At 40.8% G+C, this 13,999-nt stretch overlaps 2 protein-coding genes across 3 annotated transcripts in view; one reads left to right on the forward strand and one right to left on the reverse strand.

Annotated features, from left to right (window-relative positions):
- Rtl4 (retrotransposon Gag like 4) overlaps positions 1-11,083 on the reverse strand; it is a 389,540-nt gene extending 378,457 nt beyond the window's left edge. For both annotated transcript variants that reach the window (XM_048441927.3, XM_085684322.2), the window contains exon 1: positions 10,997-11,083. The gene's annotated coding sequence lies outside the window, so the exon portion shown is untranslated. The remainder of the gene's footprint in view (positions 1-10,996) is intronic.
- A 259-nt stretch (positions 11,084-11,342) lies between these two features.
- Trpc5 (transient receptor potential cation channel subfamily C member 5) overlaps positions 11,343-13,999 on the forward strand; it is a 277,718-nt gene continuing 275,061 nt past the window's right edge. The window contains exon 1 of the mRNA XM_048441898.3: positions 11,343-12,208. The gene's annotated coding sequence lies outside the window, so the exon portion shown is untranslated. The remainder of the gene's footprint in view (positions 12,209-13,999) is intronic.

A 13,999-nucleotide genomic window follows, 5' to 3' on the forward strand; every position in this document is an offset into this window, starting at 1 on the left:
TTAAGAGCACTTGCTGTTCTTGCAGAGAATCTTGGTTTGTTCCCCAGAATTCAGAGGGCAACTCATAACCATATGTAACTTGACTTCCTGGGTTTCTATTGCCCTCTTCTGGCCTCCACAGGCACTGCACACATGCAGTACACATATGTCTATGTAGGCAAAAAGAGTCTTACAACACAATAAAACATGAATCTTGAGCCACATGCCCAGCTTTTTAAAACAAACAAAAGAAAATCTCTAAATCCTCACACCCAGACTTTACCTCCTCAGGAAATAGTAAATAGCCACAGAAAATAGTAAAATATCTTAAATATATTGCCCCATCTGCAAACCAAGAAACCTGCAACTTTTCTGAATCTACATTAATACATTTACTCCTTTCATGATGTAACAAAAAAAGCTATTGCTTTGCTCTCCTCTCACATCTAAAGCTATTATTGTCATATTTTTAGTGCATCACTATGCAGTTTATCTCTGCACTGTCCCTATTGATCATTTAAACACCTCAAAATCCTCTTGACATAAATAAGCAAAACTCTCATCCCAACCACCCTGACATCACGTGCCGTACCTCCTGGGTTCACCACTTTATTTCTTCTGCAGTCTGAACAAGCTAACCACATGCTTACTACTTCCATCTCCTCATCTACAATTCACTGCTCAATCCAGGATATTTTCACAAAAATCAAAGAACCAAGGACCATCCATCTTACCATTAACACAGAGAGTTACATTTTGTCCTTATTTCACTAGACTTCTTAGCAACACTTTAGCAACTTCTTAGCAAAACATTGCCAATACTTTCTTCTTAGAGACATTTTTTCTCAGTCACCATCCTCAATTGTCCTCAGAATATCATTCTATTCTCATTGTCCTCACTCCAGTATTCTCTGTTGCCTTTGATGGCCTTTACTTAAGGACTTGATCTTTATAAGCACCAGAGCTTGGCCTTCACAATTTGTCTCTCTTCTCTCTCCTATTTATATTCTCTCCCTAGGTGATATCATTTTAATGCACGGCTTTAAATAACATTTATATGCTGACAACTTCCAAATCTTGCTACTGACCTTGACCTCACTTTTGTACAGCATGAGACATATGTCCAACTTTCTTCCTTCTCCCTTTGGATGTTGTAAAGCCATCTTTAACTTTCCATCTCCTAAACTGAACTCATGTCCCATCTCTGAAATATGCAGATCCATCAATTTATATACATAATTGAAACAGTATCATGATTCACTTACTGGTTCAAGCCAGAAAGCTTAAAAGTCACCTTTGGCACAACACTCCAGAATTCATCATTAAGTTTGACTAATTCTGTTCCATAACTATTTTTTGACTCAATCATCTTCTTTGTATCTTAGATGCCAGTGTTGCTTCTTTCCTATATCATTTTAGAGCCACCCTAGCTGGTCTAGTCTTCTGCCTCTTCAATTCATTCACCATAACCAGATTCATCTAACATTATTTCTTTGTTGCGTACCTCTTCTTCAATAGTATCTCATTATTTTTTAGTGTGAAAGTAAAAGTTCCTAACATGGCAATAAGTCTTTGCACTCTCTCATATAGTTGCATAATTGCATAATATACTCCTTGAATCTTTTTGTTGCTGTTCTTTCCTCTTGGAATCTACAAAGCCATTGCCTTTTTTCAACTTTCTAGAACATGCATTATTTAATGAGTAAATGTGCAATATAAGTAATATGTAGATGATAACCAAGAGAAGAAGGTTGGGACAATATTCCAGACAAAGGTAGTAGCGTATAGATCTTCAAGAAAAAGCCATTCCAAAATCTTTTATAATTATCCTGGTATGGAAAATAAAAGCAGTAGTGGAAATGGAGAGAGAGAATCAATTCTAAGTGATTCAGAATTGCCAATGGACCTTAGTGATTTTATGGATACACAAGCTAAGGGATAGGGAAAAGGCCACAATAAACTCAAGTCTAAAGGTCTGGTATAAGAAAAATCTTAATTATATTTAACTCATTACACTTAAACTAGAGTATTAGAATATAAAAACATTAAAACCATTGAGTTTTAACTGAATATTTAACATGTAAGAGATCAGGTATGAGATGGAACTAAGGATGTTTCCTTGTATGTACATAAGAGATAATTAGGAAGTGGTGTTTTCTATTTCATAGTTATATAAATATAAAAAGAGTAACTTTATAGCTTTTCCATATTGATTATAGAATTATATATAGAAGAGTAAAGCAATAACACACAACGTCCAAATTGAAGAAGCTTAGGAATAAAAAAAATGATATAGAAATATCATAGCAACCTGCCAGCAACAAACTATTTTATACCAATAATTGACTTGACTACAAATTGATAATGTTCTTCAATTTAAAATCAGAGATTAACAGAATATATTTTTAAAACATGATTCAAGTGTGTACTATTTAGATCCAAATGGTAGAAAAAATATTCCATAGGAATAGTCAATAAAATTTAGTCTGAGTAGTGACACTAACACTAGACAAAATGGACTTCAAGTATAAAAAATAGTCACAAGACACAAAAAAGAATATTAAATATTTATAAGAGAAACATAAATAAAGCATAAAGCTATAGACAGTACAGATAAAAACAAGAATCAAATGGTAAATATATATCTAAATGTAATAGTTGAAGACTTCAATGTTCCACTTTCAGTATTATAAAATAAGATGAAAAATCAATAGGAAAAAAAAGGAATTGAATAAATATTCCAAGTCAAATATAAAAGATGTACAGATAGACCTCAGGGATATTACAGAGCTGGTTCAGGTTACAGCAGCAAAATAAAACACAGTAAAGCAAGTCATGTGAATTGTTTTGTTTTCCACTGCACATAAAAGTGATATGTATAGAATACTATAGTCTAGTAAGTATATGAAGCATTATGTCTTTGACAATGTACATATTTCAATTCATAAATTCTTAGGCAATCATTATCACTTTTCATAATGGGGATGGGGGGGGAAGGAGGTAGGATGAATATGGGATCAGGGAACAATATATTTCAACTAAGGGAGCCATTTTAGGGTTTACAGGAGACTTGATTATATATGGGATCCCAGGTCCAAGGAGAAATCCCCCAGATTGCTCTCTGGACAGAGGAGAGGGTGCCTGAATCGGCCGTGGCCCATGACCATACTGATGTATATTTTGCTTATCACCATAGATCCTTCGTCTGGCGAAGGACGGCTATGCAGTCGGAGGCCCACATTGGAGCAACGGATTGAGCCCCCCGAGGTCCGGAGGGGGAGCGGAAGGAGGAGGAACATGAAAGACGAAATCAGTACTGCGAGGGATGCTATCACCCACTGATACAAGGGAATGGATCTGATGAGAATTTACCAGGGCCAGTCGGACTGGGACTGAAGGAGGACGTGACCTAGCCAGATTCTCGGAATTTGGCCGGATTCTCTGACTGTGGCTGGCCCGGGGTCTTTCTGAAAAGTCATTGACTATGACACTGGGACCTGTTTCCTCTGCATATGCTGGATTTTGGGGATCCAGTCTGTTTGGACGCTCGCCTTCCTGTACCTGGAGGGAGGGGGAGGGAGCTGGAGCTTCCCACAGGGCAGGAAACCCTGACTGCCCTGGGGGACGGAGGGGAAGGAGGGGGGGAGTGGGAAGAGTGGGAGGGTGTTGGGAGGGGGGGCGGAAATGGAAACTTTTATAATTTAATAAAATTTACTAAAAAAAAAAAAAGAAAAAAAAAAGAAAAAAAAATAATTCCAATTTGAAGCAACAACAACAACAACAACAAAAAAAAAAAAAAAAAGAATTTATGAATGATGTTTTGTTGTTAGTGGAAGATGATGCTTACGGTTTATGGCCAATGAATGACCATGTAGTTGCTGAGATCATATTTTAGTATAAGACAAGAAAGTATGCTTTGTGAGTTAACTATTTCTTTCATGAAGATTTCTCTGCAGCCTGTGATCCTATTTGAATTTACTCAAGGGAGAAATTTCAAAACTTGAAGTCACTACTCACAAACTCTGCCACAGCTTTGTCAACTAGGTTTACACAATCCCCCTGCCTCAGCATCTTGAGTACTAGAATATAAACAATACATCGCCACATTCAGATCTTTTCACAACTTTTTACAAATCTTCCTCATTAGCTTTAGAACTTGTATTTTCAAATTTCTTTTCTTTTGGAAATAGTGTGTGTGTGTGTGTGTGTGTGTGTGTGTGTATGTGTGTGTGTGTATATGTGTGTGTGTGTGTGTGTGTGTATTTCTGGTCTGGGATTCACTATATTGACCAGGATGATGTCTTTATGTCCTTAAAATCAGAAAGATCCACTTGCTTTTATTTCCCAAGTGCTAGAATTAAAGACACGTGCCACCTACTAAACCAGCACAAATAACTTTCTTCAGCTCATATGGAACATTTTTCAATAATATATATGCTAGAAGTCTCAATTAAATTAAAAAGACAGAAATCATACACAGCATTTTCTCTGACCACAATAAAATGAGTTCATGAATAGAAATCAATAATAAGAATGCTACAGGAAATTTTTGAAATATATAGAACATAAACAACAAATAAATAAAAGAACAAATCATACAGGAAAATTTTAAAATGCTACAAGAGACCAAAGAAGAGACAATTAGCATTAGTTAACTTTAAAAAATAGCCTACATAGAAAGCTCTAAGCTAGCCAACCTTACAGAACTATCTCCAAAAAAATAAAATCCAGACCAATAAAATTTAGCTAGATGCACTAAGAGAAAAAAGGAAATATTCAAAAAACAAAAATTGTTAAATGGAATAGGGTACATTACTGGCATCCATAAAGAAATAAAAATGAATACCAGAATAATAATAAATAGTTACAAATCAGAAATTAGGTAATGTAAGTTGAATAAAATAAAACTTCTAGAAACTTGCAAACTGTAAAAAATGAAGAAGAAATAGAAAATCTAAACAAATCAGTCACAAACATTGAACCTAATCAAAAATTTTACCCACTAAAGCATCTTGTTATGATTTGAATAAGAATGCACTTATAGGGTCATATATTTGAATAGTTGATTATCAGAGTATGGCGCTATTTGACATTTCCTCCAACAAGGCCACACCTCCTAATCTTTCTCAAAAGCCCACACCAGGCCCAGTCCCTCCCTCTCTGCCTGTAAATCAAGATGTAGCTCTCAACTACTTCTCCAGCACATGTCCCCATGGGTGCCACTATGCTCCCCACCATGATAATAATGGACTAAACTTCTGAAAGTTTAAGTAGGCCTTAATGAAATGTTTTCTTTTATGAGTTACCTTGATCATAGTGTCTCCAGTGGCTTCACTGTGCTGCAGCGGTTATTTAAAGAAAAATTAACACCAACACTGGCTAAACAATGGGACCCTACACAGTGGCTCAGTGGGCAAATCACCTGCCTCCCAGCTTGCCAGCTTAGATTCAATCCCTGGGTCCAGATAATAAACAGAAAGAACTTCCTATCTTCTGACTCCCACATGGGTTCTCCTTCCCTTTCTCCCCCCCCCACCCTCCCTCTCTGTCTTGCACACACACATACGCATAAGTAAATATAACAAAATTATAAAGGGAAGAAATACTTCCTTACTCAACTAATAAGACCACTCTTAGTCTGATACCAAAGTCAGACCAAGATACCATAAAAACATACAACAATAGTTTTATACCTCTTATAAATATAAATGAAGAAATATTAGTAAGCTAAACCCAACAACATCATACAAGTACTATTACATATTGTGACTTAGTGGGATTCGTCTTTTAAATGTGTAGCTGTTTCAATATGAAAAAACAGATCTAATATGGAAATGGTAGAATTATGAAAAAAAAGTAGGACTGTCAAAATTGATGTAAGAAAGAAAGAATTCAAGAAAACTAAGCACTATTTCCATGACAGAAACATTCAACAAACTAAGAATAGAAAAGAATTTCTTCAAAGTTCTAGGGAAACCCTGTGATAGCATCAAAGTCAGTAGTGAAACACTGAATGATTTCTCCTAGTATCATGAGCAAACTGAGGTTCCGTATCTTTCTAGTTCTGTGTAATACTATACTAGAAGTTCTAGCCAGAACAATTAGGCAAAAAAAAAAGAAAGAAGTCACATCAAAATTGGGAAATGAAAACTAAAACTTACAAATGGCAAAATCTTATATAGAGAACATCTTTACAAAGGCCACCAAACACTTACTAGAGGGAATGGGTAGGTTGGCAAAATTACAGCATGTAAGATCAAATATGCAAGCATCAGATATATCTGTACACTAGTAATGAGACACCTCAAGATAAAATTTAACAACAATTTAATTTGCCATACTATCAAAAGAATATATTAATAGCAAAAAACAAAAAAGTGTAATATTTACATACTACTAAAGGAAAAGAAACTTTTTTATTGATTTTATTGAGCTATACATTTTTCTCAGCTCCCCTCTCCTTCCCCCCCCAACCGTTTCCCATGGTCCCCATGCTCCCAATTTACTCAGGAGATCTTGTCAAGAAAAGAAACTTTTAAATAGATGAAAAGATACAACATAGACTGAAATAATTCTTAGAATAGAAATAATTCCCAAAGCTATCTAAGAATATGATTTCATAAATATAAAAAATTTAATGAGTTTTTCTAAGAAATAAAAATACTGATCTTCACATCTATATGGGATTGGGAGAAACTCAAAGAGATAAACCAATAAAAAAATAAACTAAAATTAGAGAATTCATACTTCCCAATTTCAAAATTTAATGCAAGCTTTAGTAATCAAAAGAGTTTGTCACTGGCAGAAAGATATGTATAGAGACCAGTAGCATAGAATCAAGGATTCTGAAATAAAGTAACATGTTTATGACCAAATTATTTCCATTTTCAAATGTCTGGATAGGGCAAACTTTACTCTTTTCAAGAGCAAAAATCAGAAGAGGAAAGAGTTCAATTGATTTTTGACAAGGTACCAAGTTCATTCAAAGGGATGACTATATATCTACCAGCAAAAGCATGATGTTGGATCCGTATTCCTTACCCTATAGTAGGGGCAGTTAAAGCGAAGGCCATACCTGCCAATCCCAAAGCTACTCAGCAAATAGTAATAGAGCAACAAGACCTGATTAGAGTTTGCCTTATCAATAGTTACAGCCACCTACCCACAAGAAAGATCGTTTTCAGTGACTCGTGTTTTGCTAGATTCTGTGACTCTATAAATCCACCTTCCAAATTTACTCAGGCCAGTTCCACTTGCATTCTTATTAATGCTGAGCTCAAGGAAGCCCTTAGCTAAACCATTAACTGTGTTTCTATTTACATTTCTTTTGTTAAACATAATGACTATTTTAACTGGAGACCTCATGTCTTGATTACAGGGTTCCTGCTCTGATATAAGCTTGAATATATCTTTGGAAATAAAATATATTTTCAATTACAGTCATTCATGGACCTAATTCAAGCAAAATTTTCATTAAATAAATAATTAGTCTTGGCAAGAGGATTATGTCTTATGAATGTGCAGTTTAAATGTGGCAGTTGTTTCATGTGTTGGTCTTTACAAGTGACACATTTCTACATATTTATATGTTATTGACTAGGAGTTGTCCAAAGCAAGAAATGCAACCCTGACGCACCAAAACCTTATTTTGTACAGCAAGCGCTTGCTCAGCTGATTAAAACAGATATTCCACACTTCCTCCTGCACGTTACTTTGCAGAATTTCTGATCAGAATGCCACAATTCACTTTAGTGTTGTTTGACTTCCTGGGGCAGACATAGTGCTGGGTGTTAAAACCTACAATCACACCAAGACACTTTTTCAACACTCCACAGTATTTTAAGAACAACCTCTTCTTGCATTCTGCTCCATTTCCTTTGCTCTTGTCATTGTTGGGATTTTTCTCTAACACGCAGATAGTTAGGAGCTGCTTCCTTGAGAATAAGCATCTGCTTTCACAGTGTTCAACTGACGACAGTCTTCATGATACCCTGCTCATCTGGATGCGAGGCGCATTGTTAAGATACAAGCACGATATCTGGTGTAGTCATAAGAAGTTTCATGTTGGGTTATGGTAAATAGCAAGACAAAGAGTTATATCTCTAGGGCAGAGTCTGAATGAGAAAGTCACTGTTTTGGGAGAGATAGCAAAACGATGAGAACTCAAGGCTAAATTCAGTCCAAAAACTGGTTATCTATGAAAATCAATAACCTCTTCTTCTGCAGGGAAAGGAAAGCTTCATGCTGGAGCCATTCCTTCCAGATCTCTGCTATAATCAAACACACTAGTGGTAGTGTGTACTTACCAAAAGTTAAATGGCAATGTGGAGGTAGCAAGGAAGCCAAGCATTTGTCGAAACTGATTAATCTGTAGAAATCTATTTTTTCTCACAAATATTCAATATTATCTAAGACTCTGTACAACACACAAGGTGTGGGCATGCCATGTGAGTTGAACTGAGATAAATATGTTTTTTAAAGTAGGGCATGGCTTTAAATGAGAATAGTTGTCAACATGGAGGCGATTTGCTGCTAATGGAACATTTGATCCCATACAGAGATGTTTTCTCTAACACGGTGGGGGGGGGGGATGAGGAAGATGCCTATTGTAAGCTATACATAACGGCACTGCTAACCTTCCCACAGTGAACACTACATCACTACAACATGGAAGCATTGGGTTCTAAATGTGGATAGTATCAAAACTAAGAAACTCTATCTACATCAATCTTTTGGGCTCCATGTATCAATCTCTTTTTGTCCATTACCCTACAGGAAATTTGGATCTACATATGCCATTTACCCCTGTTGGCAAGGCAGTGGGAAGGAAAAATTATGTAAATTGTTAAGTCTCTGCTGTAATGTGACAGCCATAACTGTCAAGAAATTTGAATACAACAAGTCATGGAGGCAAACCAGCCTATAAGTTGGCTAGATGTGGGCTTCAATGAGTCAAATAGTTGCTTTCAGTTTGACTTTGCACCTCTTGTATAGATATGGCCTTTTGTTGTGAACAACCCTGTAAGAATTTAACAGACACATGCTCTCAGCCACCAAAGTAGAAAGGTGAAATAATTATCCTATCTACAGAGACTGTGAGCCAACCAGCCCCAAGGCTGACAAAAATCCCAAACAAAGCCTTGGGCATCTCCTTAAAATAGCTTCTCATACTAAGAGAGCATCCACTACATTTGTTCTGGAATTGTAGATCCTGGAGCTTTGAACTGTTGTTAGCATATCATGTTGTTCATGTGTTAATCTGAAAGAGTTTAGAGGATGGTATAGAAGCTGAATGAGGCAGACTCAAAAAGAGAAATTTTGGTCTTAACCACAATCCATGGGAAAATCACCAAAAGTTGGAAGCACATGTTATTCCCTTATGTTAAAAACAATCACACTGTGTAGAGGACTTTGAAGAAACCACCTCACAAGAACAGGGCTTTCCTTCTGGCTGAGTTTGCTGGGCTTGGAGAATAAGCCTCAGCTGCAGGGCAGTTTTGCCAAGGGAAGTTGGAATCCCCAAACACTTGTCCATAGCCAGCATATTCTACTTACCCTGCAAACCAAAGGAAAGAGTCTCTTAATTACGACATAGATCTGTCTTGCATAGAAAACTGCATGTCAGAGTTTACTAGGTCACAGCAAAACTGCCTAAGAACAAGGCGAAAGGGCAGAAAGCCTCAGAAACAAGCACATCTTAAAAACTATCCCCTAAGTCAGTTTTTAAAAACACCCTGGCGTGTTTAGACAGTACATTTCTACTCTCGCTCTTGCCAGGCTCCGAACTCTTAAATCCTTCACAGTAATTAATACCGTTCTTCTTCAATGTCTGCTTTCCACATAAAAGCTTAGTACTCCAAGATACTCGACCACCTCCTTGCTAGCAGACCAAAGGACAAGGGGAAAGCGTTTTTCTTAGTGGCACAAGAGGAAAGTTGCTAGTTCTCACACAGAACTCGAGCAATCCCAGCTAAAGAGGAACTGTAATGGAAACCCTCAGCTATTTAGGCAAGGGAAGGAGTCCTGGCTCGGTCAGAAAGTCTGTCTGCTCAGGCTCACGGTGTGTGTTCCAGGGACTGCGGGGAAGTACTGTGCCGCTGAGCTTTTTTAAAGCTGGGGTTGTTCTGAGAACGCCCGCAGGGGGAAAACCGCGAAGCTCGGGGTACCAGCTTGGAACCCCAAAAAAGCGGCGCTTTGCATGAAGTTCATTTTCCAGACAGAGCTGGCAAAGGAGACAAAGCAGAGAGGTCTGGGCATTCGGGTGGGGAGGGTCTTGAGATGCTGAAGGTTAAGAGACCTAAGTACCTGTACGGTGAAGTAAAAGTCTCGGGCTTGGGCGGGGTGGGGGGAAACATTCAGCAGATCACAGAAGCGTTTTAAAGGGTTGGCATTTGGAGACTCTCAGAACAGGGTAAGGGGTACAAAGGGGTTGCGGACTGAACAGAGAGGTCTGTCAACTGACCTGAAGACACAAAGATTTAAGAGTCTCCCGAGTGTCCAGTGACACCACCCTTCCCCCAGACACTGAGACCAAAACTAAGCAACTTGGCTCCAAATCTTACAACAAGACTATCACCCTCTGCTTCAGTCTAGCCTGGGTCTTGTGCTCCGAGGCTGCTGGCACCAGGTAAAACTGAATCCTGACAGAAACCTAGAAACCGGCTCCAGAAGATACCAGGTCCCTGAGGACACTGAGCCCCCTGATCCACTGTCCCGCGGGCCACATGCCCTCGCTCCAAACTGATCAACTCCTCTTTCTCCAGGATGACCCGCACAGTTCAGGCGCCACTAACACAGAGCCCTAGTTGAGATGGACGGGTAGGGGTCACTGCCCAAAACAGGAGACACTTGGGGAAATAGGTAAAAAGGAGATTCTGTAAACCAGGCGCCAGAGGCGCTCCTGTACCCGCTCCCCTCACCCGCGCTCAGCCTCCCCTAGCCCCTCGGGTCTCTGCCACCACCCAGGGGAGGGGGAGTCTTGGGGGAAACCAAACGAACGAAACAGAAAATTCCGTACCGAGGGGGGAGAGATGAGACGGTGGGACAGGGCAGCGGGGGCTGACTTGGGGCTGCGGCTGCGGCTTGCGGCTTCTTTCCACCCCTGGCCACCGAGCTACAGAACTGGGAGGAGCGGCTGCCCCTGCAGGCTGCCCCGTCCTCCTGCTTGCCCTCCCCCCTGCCTGCCTTCCCCGCCCCGCCCGCCTCGGCTGAGAGGCGACCGCCAGCTAGGCTTTGGCCAGGGGCTGGGGGAGGTGAGAGGTGCTTTCGCCAACCACTGTTCCTCTCTCTTCTCTCCCCCCCCCGCACCGCTTCCCCCCCCCCCCTCTCTCTCTCTCTCTCTCACACACACACACACACACACACACACACACACACACACAATCAACCGCGACGGGTTCTCCACAGCTCTCAGCCACCCCTAAAAAAGAGAGAGGGAGACGAGCAGCAGAAGAGAACCTGGAGCAGATAGAAGGGACAAGAAGAGCTCAGGGTTGGACATTTTGGGATCTAGGGGTGGGGGGGAGAAAGGGAGCGCGACTCCTTGATTTTTCCCTCCCCACCCCTCTTTGCTTTTCTCTCCCCTTGGCTGGTATAGGATTTTCCTGAAGCAGCAGCAGTAGGGGACAGAAACCTTTAGTCTAGAAAAGAGGGTTGGAGAGGTGACTGGAGCTCCTATCAGCTACCTAGCCTGAGGGTGCGTGCCTGTAAGAGTGTGAATGCGGTTCCTTTCCACGCTCACCCCTCCACACATACTTCTCTTCCTACCAGGGTATCAGTTAGCCTCAATTTCCTGGTGTTGGCTTCTCCCCTTGCTCTTATTGTTTGTGGCTTGCCGCGTGAAGCGGGCGCGTGTGTCTGAAGTGACTCAGGTTGGGAGAAAGAGCTAAGAGAGGACCAGCGAGAGCAGGGCAGAAGCAGCACTGGAGCGAAGAGTTTCGGGCACTGGCGAAGGCGAAAGGTGAGGAGGTCTGGTCAGTCAGAGGGAAGTTTGGCAGTAACTGAAGAGCAAAGAGGGAAACCCAGGTAGGAGTCAGTCCTTGGGTCCCTCTTGGCACCCTGATTCCTCTGCCTGTGCTCAACCACCCACCCACACGGCAGCCACCCGGGACTGTCCCAAGCGGCTGCCTTTTGCGCGCCGCGGAAGAGGAGTCCAAGAAGGCTGTCGCACCACGCGCCCTGGTGCACGGACTCCAGACAACGCAAATCTGAAGAAAGCTCTTGGCCTGGGGTAAGTTGGTAAGGGGCACGGGTGCTGTCCTATTTGTTGCTGCGGAGCAGCAGGGAAATGAGGCTTGAATGAAGGTGCTGAGCTGCTGTGGGCCGGAAAGGTGCTGGCTGGCTAGCTGATTGTGGGCTGGGGTGGTGGGGTGCAAATGGGGACCAGCAACAGATTGTTTTGGGACACCTGGGACAGTCATGAAATGGAGGAGGCAGCCTTGGAGGTTTAGGACTGTTGGCACCTACCGAAAGCATCATTTTCATTAGCAATGTTCTCCTGAATCAGAGCCTAGACAGTGAGTTATTGTGATTTCCTGAGATAGATATTATGCTCCCACCCCACCCCACTCCCGGACAGCCTGCTCTCGGGCCCCTTTAAAATGGTCCCAGGATGAGTGTAAGAATAAAGATACTCAATCTTCAAGGACAGCTTCCAACGAGGGAACCAAGAAGCTGATCCAATAGGGGCTCAGGGACCAGAGCTTCCTTTTACCTTGCTGGTTTTGTAACCTTCAAACTTAAGAGCTGGCCAGTTCAGTTTACCTGGATTCCTTTAAGGAACCCAGAAATGCAAAATGGGGGTACTAGTCAGATCTCTGCTCTACAGTGGACACATTCCTGCACCGTATGCAGCCACTGGAACACTCACAATTGTGTTCCACATACTCAGGTTCTGAGCTCAATTCACAGATCCTGGCCTCCCTGCTGCATCTGTGAGAAAGCCTGGGAGGAGGTCCTTTTCCCTATTGCTGAGGAGGGATGTTTGGCCCACAGCCACGCACCTGGTGATAGCCAAGTGTTTTGCAATATTATCACTCCCTTATGAAAAACCTGGAGCCGGGAAACCGGCCTGGAACACAGAATCCCTGAACTTTACCCGAGTTTATTGTATGAGTAGGAAAGGCAAAGACTAATCAATTATGTTCTACTTAGAGATGGTGTGTGTTTTCCCTGGCTTCGAATGAGTAACAATTACTATACTCACATGGTACCCAGTTGTCTATTGCCATATAGCTATCTTTGTGGTATTTAGCTGGAGTGACGTGTTGATATGTCAGTATTCCCAATTGCCTTTTTTCTATTTCTTGGATTTAGGGGTATTCTATAGATGATTTGCATCGTTTCTCATTTTCCACAAAGTCTTCTTAAAAGCTGAGATTTAAATGGTGCCTTTCACTTATCTTGAAAATCTACTACATTAAAAGGCATGGTAGTACCTTCACATAGTGCCAAGTTAGTTTTAAAGCAAACGTTTAGCCTGAGAAAGGGGGAACAATAAAAGTCTGTAAGGTTGAACAAAGAACAGAATAGCACTTGAAGCCTGTGTTTTAGTTCCAAAGTGTTGCTGTTTTCATAAACTGTGTATCTATATCCATAACCTATATGTGTGGGGGTCTATATCTGTATATAGATAGATTTGGTTCTTTTGCGTGTATATATAGTTTTTCAAGGACTCCAATCAACCCCATACAGTCTGGGACCTGCTTCTGTAGAAGGGAGGGTGCTGAAAGTGTGTGTTCAAAAACATCCATGCTCTTTAATTGAACTTTCTATTTATTAGATGCTACTGAAATATAATTAATTCCCTCCTTTCAACTCGGCAAACAAGGGAAACAGATTCTGCATTAACTGAAACTGTTGATGTTGCGTCAGACAATTTGCTCTAACGCATATTGCCGAGAGACACAGAATGAGGCTTACTCAGGTACAACCTGAAAAGGTGCCCATGCTGTTATTTTGCCCCATTCTGATACAAATCTCTTCTTGTATAGATTAAAATAGCAAGGACAAGAATACAGAT

This window comes from Myodes glareolus, chromosome X (assembly GCF_982192425.1).
Source record: "Myodes glareolus chromosome X, mMyoGla1.1, whole genome shotgun sequence".
Taxonomy (NCBI): Eukaryota; Metazoa; Chordata; class Mammalia; order Rodentia; family Cricetidae; genus Myodes; species Myodes glareolus.